The 13371-nt window shown below is 33.2% G+C and overlaps 1 long non-coding RNA gene across 1 annotated transcript; it reads left to right on the forward strand.

Moving 5' to 3' along the window:
• The first annotated feature begins 1056 nt into the window (after positions 1-1056).
• On the forward strand, positions 1057-11593 carry LOC139425087 (uncharacterized). The gene is made up of 3 exons (XR_011636283.1): positions 1057-1195; positions 2741-2910; positions 11578-11593. It is a non-coding gene; the product is annotated as an uncharacterized lncRNA (long non-coding RNA).
• The last annotated feature ends 1778 nt before the right edge of the window (positions 11594-13371 follow it).

Genomic DNA, 13371 nt, shown 5'->3' on the forward strand with positions numbered 1-13371 from the left:
TGACCTGTTCTCAAACTTTTAAGCGTCCTGTATCTCTTTAGAGCAGTTACTGTGCTGTCATATTCTAATAATACAGTTTCACTAACAAGGTACGGCCAGTCAATATCTATCTATCTATATCTATTAAATCTATTGCATTTTTTTGAGTTCCACAAAGATATTTGGTTACCAAATCTTAGATATTAGTGATAAAATAATGCGTTAATAAAAATCCACTATACTCTTCGTAAACAGAATAGACATAAAAATTAGATTTCCTCACTCTTAACACTTTTTCTTTCTTCTTTACCGTGGTTTCGACAAATCCTCATGGTCATATGTTTCAGCATCCCGTTGAAATTGACATCAGAGATTGTCACAGAATATCATTGTTTGTCAACAAAACAAATCAGAAAACGAAGTTTCTAAAGCCATACATTTATTTCAAAAACATATGGACGATCTCATGCATTCAACTTACTTCGGTAACGTCATGGTCTGCTGGAATCGGCCAGTTTCTTCTCATTTGCTGTTGATCGTTCTTGCGTGGATCATGACGTTATCAGTTATCTGTCATTTATCTGAGTTATCTGAGTATTTAAGCTTCTGTTGAAGCATTATTGTTTGTATTTATTCTTTTCGTTAGTCACTCTGTTTGTGACAGTTTGCCTACCAATTTAATATGTTTTTTAAAATAAATTTATTGCTTTAGAAACTTCGTTTTCTTACTTATTTTGTTGACAACCAGATACAATGATATTCTGCGACAATCTCTGATGTCAATTCCAACGGCATACTGAGACGTAAGGCCGTGAGGATTTGACGAAACCACGGTAAAGAAGAAAGGAAAAGTGGTAAGAGTGAGGAAATCTAATCTTTATGTCTATTCTATTTACAAAGAGTATTGTGGATTTTTATTAACACATTAATTTATCATTTATATCTAAGTTTTGGAAACCAAATATTTTTGTGGAAAACAAAAAAAATGCAATTTTTTCTGGTTACATTTTTATTTAGTCCCTTTGAAAACATTCCCTTTTTAAATATTCTTAACAATAATAATTATTTCAGCTCTTTCCCAACCAGATCATCAGTTCCTCTTCCAAGGCAAAGGTTTTCTTTTTCGATGAATATTCCTATTGTTTTTCAATAAACTCTAATGTAGAAAGTGATCTTAAACCGTGGACAGGTCAATCCCTTAGAAATGAGAAACCATGTAAGTGCATCTTGGTAAATTTAAAAATTAAAAAAATTTTCGATTTTTGTTCCTTACTTTCTTTCCGTGATTTAATTTCTACATATGGTACCGTTTAACTTGTGCAAAGAAAATCTAGATGTTAAAATATGCGATAATGGGCCACATTTGAATTTAGACGATTGTAAGTATCTAAAACAAGTAAATAAGTGCTGCACGTTACTTTTTCTTAAGCTGCGCAGAATCTACAAAAACCAGAAATTACGAAGATGTGTTGAAGACTGTCGTTAGCCATTAGGCCATTACTGTTTTCAAAATTATCATATTTTAAACTTACTGCAAGAAAAAGACATATTGGCCGGCTCAAGTGCAACTAAGTGTTGAAATTTGAAGCATTGAAAGGACTATTTTAACGTTTTTAAAATTTAAATTTGCTTAAAAGTCATTTCAACTTGAAGTGCTTATTTGATAATTTGTTTTACTTTCTTTGCTTAAAAAACGATTATTTATCCATTGCTGCAGAAAAAAAATTTCTCACTCGAGATATTCATTTTATAAGCTCGTGTTTGACTTATATCAAAGACAACTAAAGTCAATAAATAAGATAAAGAAATACAAGAAAGGGATGTTGACATGTAAATCATAGCATTTAAATCAAAATTAATAGTAAAATATAAAAGTTTTAGAAGAGATAAATTCTTTCTCTAATTTGAAATGTTATACCATATAAGAAGGTTATCGTTATAGATTGCTTACCACTAACATCTATTATTCGCTGCTGTTTAAATACTTCGAGTTGGCGAAGAACCTGGATGCTAATTTACAATCGAACAGTCTTTAACAGCTCGCTCCCTTTTTTTTTTCTTTTTTTAGATTTTTCTCTTTGTTTTAGTTAGTCGCAATTATAATGTAAGCAAGCGATGTTAGTGATCATAATTTGGAACATTTATTGTGAATACTGTATTAATGCAAAGAATCACTTTGCATTGATTTACTGAATTATCACATTTTTCTCCCCGTGTAGTTTTGTGAGTTTAAACCTTAACACATCACTTTAGACCTTACATTCATATACAAAAAATACATAATTTAGTACGCTCAACCACCTATCCAAACTTGTCATATGAACGTAGAATCATTTTATATAAACCTTCAGTTCTATAAATCTTCTTCAGAGTCTGAACCTTAAACGACAGTAGAATAAAGTAAAGAGATTAAACACATTTAAAGTGGCGTAACCATTAGGAAGTGAACAAGCTAATAAAAAAAAGGAGATCAGAAACAGTTGTGATGGGGCAAAAATTAAATCGAATAGATTTCTAAACATTGGGGAAGGTTGGGACACTAGAGATATCATTAAAAAACCATTCGAATTTTTTGAAGTATAAAAAGATTCCCAAAAATCAGCCTCAGTTGTCATCATTGCCACGATGGGCTAACCAGGACACAATAATGAATGCTGTGAAATAACTTCAGAAAATCATTTGTTTTTAAATATTATTTTAGAATTAATTATTGAGTTTTGTAAAATGTGTAAAATACTAATTCTCTTTTTTAAAATTTTAGACTGGACATTTGACAGATTTATTTTTAACCCGAAAGTTGACGACGTATTTGAACCTAATGTTCCACCAGGTATTTTTATTGCTGTTCATTCGCCATACGATGCAGTAAATCCCTTCCACAAAGGATACTTTTTAACACCTGGAAAGCAATACATAATTGATGTTTACATTGTAAGTAATTATATTCATATTGCTTTGTACAGGGTATCCAAAAAGAATAAAATGATTTCGCGAAGTTAGCATCTGATCAAAAATCTTAAGATAGGCGTTTAACGAATACATTTAATAATACCAAACTCAACTCCTTGACCGCATCCAGTGGGGGTGGAGGCAATTTCAAAATTTTAAAAGTATAAATCCTTTGCAGATTTGGATTCTTCAGAAAACAATATCTCCATGTGACAAACAGGCATTTGTAATTTAGTTCTTGATCTCAAAAAAAGAATATGGAGTGCTAATTGTTTGGAAAAGAGATATCTGGAAAACTGTAAGTAAAATCGAGAAAAAACATAAATACTAGTGTTTAATGTGACACTAAAATCGTGGCATCTAATGATACGAAAATCGACCCCGCCTGCTGAGGTGAATTGGAAAATATTTCTCTCGCTTAATTTCAGAATGTTATTCTGAAGCTCATTCCACGAGATGTTTGATAGTATTAACACTTTTTAGAGAGTCTGTCAAAATAACATTAGTCGTTCATTTTTTTTTAAATTGAAGGGGAAAAATAGCGAATTGTCAGATTTCAAATAATTTAAGTAAACAGAAAAAGAGAAACGACTTTTTGTATTAAAATTCTAGAGTTCGCATAAAGATTCGCATTAAAGTAAAATGCAAAAAAAAAAAAATAAATAAATAAATAAAACTGTGCGTAGCAATAAAGAAGCATTTTGCTCCTTTTCACGTTTTTTGTACTTTAAGTTTTGAAAAGGACTCTTTTATTACGCTAATGATAAAAAAGTACGCATTTTAAAATACATTATTAATTTTATTTCTTTCATTTCAATTTTTTAAATTTAATGTGATACATACATGACGTGCAAAAGATTGAAAAGTAATATTTTAATGTAAATTATTTACGCTTGCAATAGTTTAGTACAGAGACCGGTAGAAAGTTCGATCCCGTAATGTTAATTTTGCATTTAGCGCATTTCCCCGAATAAGAATCAAAATCTTTTTACGAATAACTATAAAACTTATTTTCCAAAGAATAAGTGAATTCCTATGAAATTTGAATACATAAGTTATTAAAAAATGTTACTAAGTGAGACTACAATATGTAAATTAGTGGTGCCGTAGTAGAGTGACGTCATCCGCAATGGGCATTAAATTGTATGTTTGATCGTAATCCTGCAAATTTCATTGTGTTTCTGATATAAGCAATTTGAGATAGCCAAATTGTAACAATAGCCTGTGGCGTTGCGGTCTGAAATGCAAAGTCCGAGCTACGAATCTCTGACGTTGGACTACGTCGCTTGCAGCCGATAATTGACGTAAACCTCATACTTGATGGAGATATGCGTGAAGGGCGAAATCAGCAAAACGCGCACAGTATGTTTTGGATATAACTTGGCCGCCTCCCCACAGCTTGCTCTCTCTCCCCGTCGGTTCTAGCTAGCAGTCCGGCATGTTCTCGCCGATTACCTTTTCGCAGTTTTTTTCTATGCTGCTTCAATGTTACAATGGTTAAGTTTTATGTATGTTAGAATGTTTTAGTTAAATTTACAAGTTTCCTAAATGTTAATAAAGATAGTTATTTATTTAAACTTAGTGTTATTTATGAAGAAACCTATAATCCGTTCTCGGTAACATTTTCAAGTGGAAGGTTTTTCCAGAGTTAGATTTCTTTTTAGAGTTTAAGTGGGGACTCTAACAAAGATACCAAACAACCCACAAGCCTAAGAGAATCATTTGCCTGAAGAAATGCGATGGGGATCTATTGGATGGCTAGAAGCAGGACAAAGTCAGAAAGATGTGGCCAGAGTGCTAAATGTCTTCTGTGGTTGATAGACTTTGGCACCAATTTCTAACTGTAGATTTGCCATCCAAAAAACTCAGCCAAGGAGGGCTAAAGGCTACAACAAGCTCCTATGACTGATATTTATCGCTTTTTTTCCACAAGAAATAGAACCACAACTCCAGGTCAGCTTCTTTTAGTGCTGCCAGCAGAATATTGGGGTTAACGTGTACTGTGCATAGAAGGCTTCACGGACGTGATTTGTTCGCCAGGCAACTGGCCACTCTCGTCACTCGATAAAAGGGAACGTTTGAGGTGGGCGCATCTATCTCTATCTCTTCACAGATAGTATAATAGCACAGATAGCAGATGAGTCCAGGAACCCGATATCATCCATCAAACATCCGAGAAAAAGCTGAACACCAATGAGGCAGGGTCTGTGTGTGGGGTGGTATCTCCTTGTGTGGACTAAAAGTCTTTCCAAGTGCAGACCTGCAAGTCTTTCCACATGGACCCCTGAATGCTCAAGGGTATAAAAATGACATCCTTGATGTTTATGTGCACCCTTATTCTGGTACAATTGGTAATGATTTTGTGCTACAGGACGATTGCGCAACATCACACAGGGTTGTTCGCATTCTAGACGATTATCTTCAGCAGCAAACAATTCAGCACATGGAGTGGGCAGCTCGATCAACAGATTTGAATCTTATCGAGAATGTTTAAGATGCTTTAGAAAGACGTAGCTGCTTTTAATCCTCCTCCTCAGATCCTGATACACTTGCAACTGCTTTGCAAAATCAATGGCTCGCATTTTCTAACTGAACTGGTAAATCACATAATTGAAAGCATCACACATCGCTGCATTTGCTGTATTGCGGCTAGGGGTGCTCGTACTTAGTACTAAAGGTATATTTTTTGATTCCAAACTGGCACACCTGAGTTATTTATTTCATGCATATGCTAATTTCTGTAACAACACAATTTTTTAGTTAATACTTTTCAAGTTATTTTATACATTGTTATATGCATTATAATGCGTTCCAGTTTTATTAAATTCAATCCGTGTAACATTTTGTATTATGGTCATTTTTTGAGATTTTCCTTAGTTTATGATAACTAGTATAATAATTCAAGTGCAAGGTTAACAAACTTCTCTGTGCCTTGATTTTTAATCTTCTAGAGCTATCAGCTTGATCAGCTAGAACTAGATCCTGTTTGTTAGTTTAACATTTGTGCATATTTTTTTTCTTCACTTCAATTAGATATGGCGATATACACAAAATGGATCTTATCATTCAGAGATCAGATAAGATTTTTCAAATTGCATCTGCATCCTCCACCCATGATTTGAGAGACAGGAATCTAAATCTATCTAAAAAATAAAAAAAATCTAAATCTAAAAAAAGTACAATTCAGTGAAAGTACGTTTTTGAATTTGATGTTTTAACTTGAAGTTTCTTCTGCTCAAACTTAATAGCAAATTTATGGTTAGGCTTTTGAACCATTAAATAAGAAGGTTAGTACAGGAAATTCCATTGATCAAAAGCTATTGAAAAGTGGGCTAATTTATTGGGCTTTACGTACATTTTTAATTACATTTTTCCCAAATTTTATAGTATAGAATAACTTTTCCTCTCAAAACCTTGGTTTTTCTTTGTAAAATACAGATATTACTAGGAGGCTTCGCCCCCTGCTCGCTGGCGCTCGCCAACCCCCGGAATTACTTTCGCAGTTCATTTCAAATTGCTTCGCAATCCGATGCTCGCTTTGCTCGCGCATTGGATACGTTCTTAACGTCCAGCTTTTGTATACTTTTTTGAACACTGAAGTTCCGAAAACTTTAACTGTAGAAAATTCTAAACCTGTGCATTTCAGTATTAATTTGAAATTGCAAACAGTTCACATATTTTTCTTAATCACACTATTCTAAATTTCAGTTGTTGAGAAAAGTAACTTTTGAAAGCTTTGTTTTAAAGTCCTTCCCACCAGAGGGCTAAAACCATGTGTTGTAAAACAATATGAAATAGTACTGAACGCCGGATGTAAAGCATCGGCTTCGATGAAGATAATTTTGTGAGAATTTTTTTGATAATTCGGTGAGAATTCACCCGATCAGACATATGATATGCTCACTACGTGCTCTTGCTCGCCGAAGCCTATCAAATAAAAATGAAAACTGTTGCCAACCCTAGGAAAGAAATATCATCGGTTTTATTGATACATACGTATTAGCGTTTTATATAATATAGATATTTAAAATATTCGGCGCACTTGCTGCAAAATGTTGCATCCCATAAAATAAAGGATAAAAGTTTATGCCCTAAGAAGTAAACTATTTATTATCAATACTACCTATTTCTCATCATTTTATTATGCCCTTAAGAAATTATTTATAATTTGTCATCTATTATATATAATTCTCTTACGTGGCTCCCAAATTTTGGCTGTATTTCTTTTCCGCCGGTGGCAACGTTTGCTTTGTTTTGAAAACACCAAAGCATTCTGCCTTTTAATGATGTGTTTCTGATCTAATATATATAATTCTCTTACGTGGCTCCCAAATTTTGGCTGAAGTACTTTGTACAACTAAATAAGATTCTTTTCACAACAGTTAAATATTTACTTTATTTTCTTCATTCATAGAGAAAACAGTCGGCAAAGAATTCTGTTAGGTTAAAAAACATTTCGCTAAAAAAATAACGAATTCTAAAAGAAATAAAAATAAACAACTTAAAAAATAAAAATGCTGTTGCCAGCCATAGAATTTTTTGAAAGTTAACTTAGCAACATAAATCAAAATGACATAGAAGCGCAACTAGATCAAAATTATGATACCTGAGCGCTTGACGTAACAAATCCTTCAATTCTAAAAGTGTTGTATCGCCAAATGCCCAAATTAACAATTGTGTTCTTAAAGAAATTCTATAAAAAGTTTTAAATAAACAACCTACTTCTACAACTGCTTCTTGAAGAACTTGGCTCATAGATTAAAAATATTGTTTTAATTTTACAGTACTAACTTTACTTCTACTTTCATTATTGCTATGACCCTCTTTCATTACATTTTACAACTTCATGCTAAATTTGAGGACTTTAAGTTGTTTTGTGGTTGAATACTGACATTTAGAAATGTGTACATAAAAAAAATAATATTTAGAGGTTAAGAGTTGCCTCAGAAAAATTTGAATTGTTGACATTGAACTTAACAATGGAAACAATCGTTTTTGTGAAAAATTGAATTGTATTGTTGACATCAAAACTAAAAATATTGTGTTTCAACTTAACAATACTACCTTAATTTATACTTTAGAATTGCCTCGGAGAAATTTGAATTGTTAGCAATGACTTAAACAAAAAGTTTTATTTTAACTGACAAATACTATATTATAATTTTAACTTTTTCTATGACTATACTCATTTTCTTACTCTTTTCTTTGTTTTTTATACATTTTATATTTTTGTGATAAAATAAAAAACTTATAGTTGTTCTGCTTCTGAACACTGATGAAAACACAAAATGATGGGCTTCATCAACAATCAAAAATATATACATTTATTTTACAAATTCCATATTATTAAGGTGGCGCCCTTCAGAGAATTAAAAATACAAAATTATCTTCATCAAAGCCGATGCTTTACATCCGGCGTTCAGTGGCAGACTACTATTTCATATTGTTTTACAACACATGGCTTTAGCCCTCTGGTGGGAAAGACTTTAAAACAAAACTTACAACAGTTACTTTTCTCAACAACTGAAATTTAGAATAGTGTGATTAAGAAAAATATGTGAACTGTTTGCAATTTCAAATTAATATTGAAATGTACAGGTTTAGAATTTTCTACAGTGAAAAGTTTTCGGAACTTCAGTATTCAAAAAAGTATACAAAAGCTAGACGTTAAGAACGTATCCAATGAGCGAGCAAAGCGAGCATTGGATTGCGAAGCAATCCGAAATGAACTGTGAAAGCAGTTCCGGGGGTTGGTGAGCGCCAGCGAGCAGGGGGCGAAGCCTCCTAGTTAATTTATAATTTGCTTTAAACTTTATCATTAATTTTGAAATTTTTTAACTGTTGCTTCTTTTATACTCTCTTTATTTCTAAAGCATAACTATACGTAAATACATCTTACTCCATTGATTTTGATCCTATTGATAATATAGTTGCATTATATTTGCTATTATTACTAAGTTCCTAAGCATTATTTAGCATCTTGTATGCATGTTGTACTTGTAATAACAGAGATATATGTACATATTATACGTGCTTTGCATATTATATGTAGGAGAAGGTGGGGTAATACAGGGTAGCTAAGATTCAAGGGTCTGTTGGAGCTAGACTGTTCGACATACAAACTGTCTGATCTAATCAAGATATTCATTGCTTAGCTGCATACAATATATTATTTTCGCAAAGACATAGATGTAATTCCGTTCTTTTATATATATTTTTTTAGATAGAGCCAAACCGTCTGGTTTCACTCCATTTTTTTTTAAATACTAGAATTTCAGGGAAAAATTGCAGTCATTTCTATTTTATATGGTAATTTAAGAAAATAATGCAGGTAATTTACATGTCATGTGATGTATACAAGGCCGTACCAATGAGGGAAAATATATGTACAATTGTCACGGAACTTGGGTAGGTTGAGAGAAAATTTAAAATTCGCTCCAAAAATATAGTGCTTATTAATGTTTTTTCAAAAGAGAATTGCAGAGATTTTCCTTATATCTACATAACTAGAACTATATTTAAAAGGTCTTCAAACATTTACAAAGTGCCGGCCAGACGGCAGAGCGGTTAGCGTGCCTGACTATGAAGCCAATGGCTGCGGGTTCGAATTCCACTCAGGGCATGAATGTTTCTCTCTGTGTGTTGCTCTCTATTGGGTGAATGTGGCCCACCCTATAAATGGGTATCTGTGGCAGTGTAGCGTGGGTAATGTTGCTCGCCACTATGACTTCACACAGGTTGCTCGCCTCTATGTTCACAGGTGCCCACTGGGTAACGCTAAATGAGTAATACTTCCGGCATCTTCATAGGCGAAGGACGTAAAAGTTCAGTGTCTGCCATTAGAAAAAAAAAAACATTCGACAAAGTATGAAAATAATGCTTTCTGTGCTCTGAGGATGGGACACGCGGTGACATTTATCCTGGTAACCGTTAAACCTTTGTATCTTCTGATGTTGTTATCGTTTTTCTCAGCTGCTTTGAAGCGTTCCTGGGTCCAGCATAGACACATGTCAATGAGTTGTGGGGGGCCACCGGATCGAGTAGTATTGAGTTTTATACCCCACGTAGAGGATATCGAAAAGATACAGTACAGTACTTCCTATCGGGCTAAATCTTTATTGAGTGTTAGAGAATGAATCTTTATTAGACATATAATAAACTGGTCCAAAAATAATTTTTAAAACTGCATTGACTAATTAATAAGGAAAGCTTAAAAACAAGTGAACATTAGAGAATTGATATAGTAAAACAAACTTATCTACACAGATGCCATGAGTTAATCAAAAACAGCGAGCCGATATGGTTGTTGTAGTTGTTGTAGTTAATTTACGTCGCACTAGAGCTGCACAATGGGCTATTGGCGACTGTCAGGGAAACATCCCTAAGAATGATCCGAAGACAAGACATCACAATTTTGGTCCTCTGCAGAGGGGATGGCACCCCTGCTTCGGTAGCTCGATGACCTGCACGTGAAGTCAAGCACTTTACGGTAGAACAGTTTAACGAGGACCAATACCGCACACCCTTGGTCTCTACGCAGACTGATCCAAGTGGTCACCCACCCCCACACTGACAGCAGCCAGTGATGCTTGACTTCGGTGATCTGCTGGGAACCGTGTCTTAACGATCAGTCCACTGCGGGACGAGCCGATATGGTATATCCTTCTTCTTGACTAGAAAAATGTAATTCAGAGTTTGTCAGGTCTGAATTTCACTTTTCTAGGACGATAATAGCAAAAACGAAAACAATGGCTCGAACATCTGGCGCAAATGTGTGAGAAAAAGAGCAACAAAGAAAATCTATATAGTAAAACTAGAGGAAAAGATGAAGGTCGGACGCCCTGGAAAAAGATGGCTTCATGAAGAAGAAAGATATCTGGCAAAAATGAAAATGAAAAATTGGAGGATAAAGGCCAAGGACAGGAAAAAGTGGAGCTGTATGGTAAAGGCGGTCAAGGTCCAGCATGAGCTATCGATCCGAGGAGTAGGTAAGAGTTTTGTCAGCTAGAAAACAAAATTAATTTCACCAAAATCGAGGTACCCGATTTCCCCCCTCTCTCCCCTATATTCTTTTATACTACGATTATTTATATTTTAAAGAATAAATTTTCTCAGGAATTTTTTTAAAATTGTTTTTGTTATTTTTAGCACTTAAAATGCATATTGCAATACAATAAGTATACATTGAGCTATTTTACCTATCATTAGAGAGAAGATGAAAGATTGGGTTATCCCTATGACACAGACTGCTTAGACTACGTTGATATCTGGAGAAAAAATGATGACACTGGAGTTCGCTCAAAACAGGTAAATACTTTTGAGATGAGCAATATAAGAACTCTCGCCTCATATCTTTCTTCCTGACAAATAATGAGACTGATACAACGCAGTTGCAATTGCACTTAATTATTTAATATTAGCCTCTATAGCATCTACCCATCACTTTCAGTGATTTTGCCTAATTCAGCTCTTAAGAATTTAAAATGACAACATACAGGAATATGACAGGTTTACCTTATGGTCAATTTTAATGTTTGTAAAATATTTACAAAGTGAGGTGAATTTTTTTTTCTTATTTTTGGTATATTATTATAACAAGGAGTTACATATATTAGTAATAAAAATAACGAATCAGTTTTCTTGTTTCAGATGTGTCGAGAAAAATGCTACGTTGATTACCACGAGAAATGCAGTAATTGCTCTTTTATTGAATTTAATTACCCTTCTAAAGCAGAAATATGCATCGGAAAAGGTAGGTGAGCTATCCAAAACTATCAAATTTTATTACACATTATAAAACCATATTTTATTGTTTAATGGATCTGAAAATAATTTTTTCTTTGAAAAAATTCTACAGCAATGGCGATGTCCGTACCCTTTTTATTGAATATTTCAATTTTAAGTCAATATAAAAAAAAACTAAAGCATGAGCTTGAAAGGTATAAAAAGTGATGTTAATTTGGTAACGTTTTAAGATAGCGAATGCAAATAAATCCTTGATTTCAGAAGACATGCTGTCTTATTTCAGATTACCATATTTGGTTTGCAGGTAACAGAACATTTTATGTAATTTCCTTTGTGTTATAATTTCATTATATTTTAGGTTATGGTAAAATAAGAGCAAGCTGAAGCACGCGTGCGTTCACCTAAGCTTTTAAGAGAATAAAATAAGGAGCATGACATATATGCTTTTATTAAATATGGGATGAATGACAAGTGACAATTTATGAATTTCAAGTATATTTACAAATTTTGTACTGATATCGCTTCAAACTCGTTTTTTTGTTATCAAACTATCAATTTGGGAAAAGTTTAAGCTCGTAGTAACAACGCCATAACCAATCATTTAATCACTCTACAGATCTTCTCAATCTTCCAGATTTCGGTGTTGAACAACTAAAATTATGTGAAGAACCAGTTTATTTTAAATTAACAACATATCAAGCATTCATAATTACTTTAAATTTGTGCTGAAATCTAAGCACCAATAAAAGGGAATGTGACCTCTAAGTTCATGCTCATTTCCAGTCATTCATAAATAAGTACAGCTTCCAATTTTGGCGTATTTTGGATATCGTCAGAAGATTGCGTACAATTGAGTACAAAATGACGTGATTTCGTTGTCTTGCCCACTGCTATGCATTTAAAGAAACAGAAGTTCACCGTTACAAAATGCATGTATGCTTTTAAGTATGCTGTAAGTAGTAGTAAATAATTAGAACGTTCATACATCCTTAACTGACTGTTTTTACTTTTAATTAATTCGTAAAAGTAACTTTACTGAGTTTTACGTATATAATATCTTATTGTTATTAAAAGCTTTAGTGATACTGAACTTCGAAAATGGTGGCAACTACTTTACACTAAAATTAGTGCATAGGGACATTCTTGGTGACTGTGACATCAAAAACTGTCCTCTATGTTTGATTACACAAGGAATTCCGTCTGGAGTTTAACTACATCACTTTTGGTACAAAAGTAATCGCTACCATTTTTGATGTTAGAAGACACTAAATTTTACATGGTTTCTGAAGAAAAAATGACAAAAAACACATTTACATTTCAGAAATGAATAAGAAAAACTTGAGTGATGAATGCGCTAATATAGACCTTGGTGAATGCACCAATAATTGCAAGAAGGAATGTTTGTAAGTAGTGATTGATGTTGTACCCAAATCAAGATTCAAAAATGCTGGACTTAATTCCTTTTGAATACTTTTTTTTAGCAAAATAACATTTAGGACTGACATATTTGAAAGACCTGTAAAAGTAAGATAAAAGGCTATCATTTTTTAAACTTTTATTTTATTGTATCAATATTAACCAATAGTTCATATGTGCCGCTCTAAATAATAAACACTATAACAGTGTTTTGATGCTGAATAAGCTCGCAATTATAAAGAAATTTCGAGAGAATCATCGCAATTTCCGAGTAAAGTATCT

The sequence above is a fragment of the Parasteatoda tepidariorum genome, chromosome 2 (assembly GCF_043381705.1).
Source record: "Parasteatoda tepidariorum isolate YZ-2023 chromosome 2, CAS_Ptep_4.0, whole genome shotgun sequence".
NCBI lineage: Eukaryota > Metazoa > Arthropoda > Arachnida > Araneae > Theridiidae > Parasteatoda > Parasteatoda tepidariorum.